A 5,269-nucleotide genomic window follows, 5' to 3' on the forward strand; every position below is an offset into this window, starting at 1 on the left:
CTCCCCTTTTGTTCTCTTCCCCACCACCCCCATCCCCCAACCCCCTTCACTTGCTTAAAGCTTAATTCTTTTCTAACTTTTGCCAGTTCTGTTGAAAGGTCACAGACCTGAACGTTAACTCTGCTCCTCTATCTACAGATGCTGCCTGACCTAAATATTTCCAGCACTTTGTTTTTATTTCATATTTCCAGCATCTGCAGTATTTTGCTTTTATATCAATATATTGATGATATACATATCAAGAAACAGAAAATGCTAAAATATTCAATAGGAAAATGTTGCCTTACCTATGTATTTCCAGCATTTTCTGCTTATATCCCAGATTTCCAACATGTGGTACTTTTTGCCTTTTGTCTCAATATATTGATACGTTACTGCATAGAAAGTGTCTGATAAAATGACCACTCAATTTAAGGTGGTAGTGAAATATTGTCTCCATTAGTTAGTGAATCAGGTACAAAGGGATATAAATTCAAGACTGTCACCAGCAAAGGGGGAAGTTAACAGGTTTTTTCCACACAATATGGTTCTAAGAACATGCAAGGATTTAATCATGAGTTAGCCTTACCTGCTACAGCACTGGCGTTAAGAGTTATCTGAGCAAGTGGGAAGACTAAGAATTCTAATCTTTCAGTGACCGTTCTACTCCTCCAGGTTTCCTTCGTAAAGCAGACAGCTGGCCCATCGTTAACAAGGCTCTGGAGTACTGCGGAAACAGTCTCATTCAGGTTTTAGATTACCAAGTCTGCAAAACGGTTAACTTAGTTCTGAACTTACAGGGCCAGGCATGTCATCTTGCAGGCATGTTGATTCTAAAGAAACCTCTCACAGGTGATATTCATCTGTGGAGAGATCAAAATGGGAAAGCAAATGCATATCAGGCGGAGGCTGTGGCCAGCAGTCACAGTGGGCTTCTTCACATTAAAAATAAATGAACATGATTATGACATGTTCGGAACACATGGAGCCAGTGGTGGTGGAGAAGCCAAAATGCAGCACATTTGTTCAATGCAGAAGACAGTGGAAAGAATTCAGAAGTGGAAGGCCAACTTACAAATAACTTTAAAACACAAAAACAGCTTTCATACAGGCAGGTTTTTTAATGTTTGAGATTTTTTATAATATATGAAATAGAAATATACTGAAACATCTAAAAAGTTTTCAATTTTTTGCAGGTTAACTGAGTGACAAAAGGGACAATTTTTTAAAAATTCATTCGTGGGATGTGGGCGTCACTGGCTAGGCCAGCATTTATTGCACATCCCTAATTGACCTCGAGAAGGTGGTGGCGGTGAGCTGCCTTCTTGAAATGCTGCAATCCTTGGGGTGTAGGTACACCCACAGTGCTGTTAAGAAGGGAGTTTGACCCAGCAACAGTGAAGAAATGGCGATATAGTTCAGGATGGTATGTGGCTTGGAGGGGAACTTGCAGATGGTGCTGTTCCCATGCATCTGCTGCCCTTGTCCAAGGGTGGTAGAGATGGTAGAGGTCATGGGTTTGGAAGGTGCTGTCAAAAGAGCCTTGATGAATTGATGCAGTGCATCTTGTAGATGGTACACACTGCTGCCACTGTGCGTCAGCGGTGGAGAGAGTGAATGTTGAAGGTGGTGGATAGGGTGCCAATCAAGTGGGCTGCTTTGTCTTGGATGGCGTCGAGTTTCTTGAGTGTTGTTGGAGCTGCACCAATCCAGACAAGTGGAGAGTATTCCACCACACTCCTGACTTGTGCCTTGTAGATGGTGAAAAGGCTTTGGGGAGTCAGGAGGTAAGTTACTTGCTGCAGAACTCCCAGCCTCTGACCTGCTGTTGTAGCCACAGTGTTTATGTGGCTGGTCCAGTTCAGTTTCTGGTCAATGGTAAACCCCAGGATGTTGATAGTGGGGGAGTTCAGCGATGGTAATGGCATTGAACATCAAGGGGAGATGGTTAGATTTTCTTGTTTGAGATGGTCATTGCCTGGCACTTGTGCGGCACGAATGTTACTTACCACTTGTCAACTCAAACCTGGATGTTATCCAGGCTTTTCTGCATCCGGACATGGGCTGCTTCAGTATCTGAGGAGTCGCAAATGGCACTGAACATTGTGCAATCAGCAAACATCCCCACCTCTGACCTTATGATGGAGGGAAGGTCATTGATGAAGCAGCTGAAGATGGTTGGGCCTTGGACATTACCCTGGGAAACTCCTGCAGTGATGTTCTGGGACTGAGATGATAAGATTTTTGAATGATTACTTTTCATCTGTGTTCACTATGGAGAAGGACGATGTAGGTGTAGAGATCAGGGTAGGGTATTGTGATATACTTGAACAAATTAGCATTGAAAGGGAGGAGGTATTAGAGGGCTTAAAAGTGGATAAATCTCCAGGCCCAGATGAGATGTATCCCAGGCTGCCATGTGAGGCAAGGGAGAAGATTGCAGGGGCTCTGACACAAATTTTCAAATCCTCTCTGGCCACAGGAGAGATGCCAGAGGACTGGAGGGCAGCAAATGTGGTACCATTACTCAAGAAGGGTAGTAGGGATAAGCAAGGTAATTACAGGCCAGTGAGTCTAACATCAGTTGTAGGGAAACTATTGGAAAAATTCTGAAGGACAGGATTAATCTCCACTTGGAGAGACGGGGATTAATCAGGGATAGTCAGCATGGCTTTGGCAGGGGGAGGTCGTGTCTAACAAATTTGATAGTATTTTTCGAGATAACAAATAAGTGTGTAGATGAGGGTAAAGCAGTTGATGTAGTCTACATGGACTTCAGTAGGCTTTTGATAAGGTCCTGAATGGAAGATTGGTCAAGAAGGTAAGAGCCCATGGGATCCAGGGCAATTTGGCAAATTGGATCCAAAATTGGCTTAGTGGCAGATGGTAATGGTCAAGGGTTGGTTGTGCAATTGGAAGCCTGTGACCAGTGATGTATCACAGGGATTGGTGTTGGGACTCTTGCAATTTGTAGTGTACATTAATGATTTAGACGTGAATATAGAAGGTATGATCAGTAAGTTCGCAGATGACACGAAAATTGGTGGTGTCGTACATAGTAAGGAGGAAAGCCTTACATTACAGGACGATACAGATGGACTGGTAAGATGGGCAGAGCAGTGGCAGATAGAATTTAGTCCTGAGAAGTGTGAGGTGATGCATTTGGGAGGACTAACAAGGCAAGGGAATATACGATGGATGGTAGGACCCTAGGAAGTACAGAGGGTCAGAGGAACCTTGGTGTACTTGTCCATAGATCACTGAAGGCAGCAGCACAGGCAGATAAGGTGGTCAGGAAGGCATATGGGATACTTTCCTTTATTAGCCGAGGCATAGAATATAAGAGGAGGGAGGTTATGATGGAGCTGTATAAAACGCTAGTTAGGCCACAGCTGGAGTACTGTGTACAGTTCTGGTCACCACACTACAGGAAGATGTGATTGCACTGGAGAGGGAGCAGAGGAAATTCATCAGGATGTTGCCTGCGCTGGAGCTTTTCAGCTATGAAGAGAGACTAGATAGGCTTGGGTGATTTTCCTTAGAGCAGAGAAAGGTGAGGGGGGACCCGATTGAGGTATACAAAATTATGAGGGGCATAGGTAGGAAGAAGCTTTTTCTCTTAAGCAAAGGTGTCAATAACCAGGGGCACAGATTTAAGGTAAGGAGCAGGAGGTTTAGAAGGGATTTGAAGAAAAATATTTTCACCCAGAGGGTGTTTGGAATCTTGAACACACTGCCTGAAGGGGTGGTAGAGGCAGGAACCTTTATAATATTTAAGAAATATTGAACTGCCATAGCATACAAGGCTACGTGCCAAGTGCTGGAAAATGGGATTAGGATAGGTGCTTGATGGGCGGCACGGGCACGATCGGTTGAAGGGCCTGCTTCTGTGCTATATAACTCTATGTCTCTATCTCCAACAACCACATCTATCTTCCTTTGTGCTAGGTATGACCCCAACCAGCGGAGAGTTTTCCCCTGATATTCATGGACTCGTTTTGCTAAGGCTCCTTGATACCATACTCAGTCAAATGCTGCCTTGATGTCAATGGCAGATACTCTCACCTCACCTCTGGAGTTCAGCTCTTTTGTGCCTGTTTGGACAAAGGCTGTAATGAGGTTGGGAGCTGAGTGGCCCTGGCAAATCCCAAACTGAGTGTGAGTGATGTTATTGCTAAGCCAGTGCAGCTTGATAGCACTGTCGACAACCCCTTCCATTACTTTGCTGATGAGCGAGAGTAGACTGATCGGGGGGTAATTGGCTGGGTTGGATTTGTCCTGCTTTTTGTGTACGGGACATAATTGGGCAATTTTCCACATTGCCAGGTAGATGCCAGTGTTGTAGCTTGGCTAGGGGCACAGCTAGCTCTGGAGCACAAGTCTTCAGTACAATTGCCGGAATGTTGTCAGGGTCCTTAGCCTTTGCAGTATCCAGTGCCTTCAGGCATTTCTTGATATCATGTGGAGTGAATTGAATTGGCTAAAGACTGGCATCTGTGATGCTGGAGACCTCAGAAGGCTGAGATTGATCATCAACTCCCTACTTTTGAAGATGGATGCAAATACTTCAGCTTGTCTTTTACACTGATGTGCTGGGCTGCCCCATCGTTGAAGATGGCAATATTTGTGAAGCCTCCTACCTCCTGTTAGTTGCTTAATTGTCCACCACCATTCACGACTGGAACTGCTTAACCCTGTGTATCACATGCTGCTTCTGCTACAACTTCACCAGGATGACACCTCATTTTTAGGTATACCTGGTGCTGCACCTGGCATGCCCTCCTGCACTCTTCATTGAACCAGGGTTGGTCCCCCAGCTTGATGGTAATGGTAGATTGGGGGATATGTCAGGCCACAGGGTTACAGATTGTGGCTGAATACAATTCTGCTGCTGCTGATGGCCCTCATGGATGCCTAGTTTTGAGTTGCTAGATCTGTTCAAAATCTATCTGATTTACTATGCTGGTAATGCCACATAACACCATGGTGGTATCCTCAATGTGAAGACAGGACTTCATCTCCACAGGACCTTTTTTCACTTTTGCTATCTGTGGTAGGAGGCCTGTTAACTACTTTATAATGGATGGGGTATGTGTTTACACATGGCAAATAGGGTTTTCTTATTCTAAATGTTTACCTAGTGATTTTCAATATAAAATGTTGATTAAAAAAAAAGAAAAATTCTGACACTCGGAAGTCGGGTTTTTACACTGGAAGCATGTGTCAAACGCAAGATTTTTAATATACTAGTCAATCTATTAGTTAAAATAGTAAAAGGAAACTTACAACA

Source organism: Heterodontus francisci, chromosome 23 (assembly GCF_036365525.1).
Source record: "Heterodontus francisci isolate sHetFra1 chromosome 23, sHetFra1.hap1, whole genome shotgun sequence".
Lineage (NCBI taxonomy): Eukaryota > Metazoa > Chordata > Chondrichthyes > Heterodontiformes > Heterodontidae > Heterodontus > Heterodontus francisci.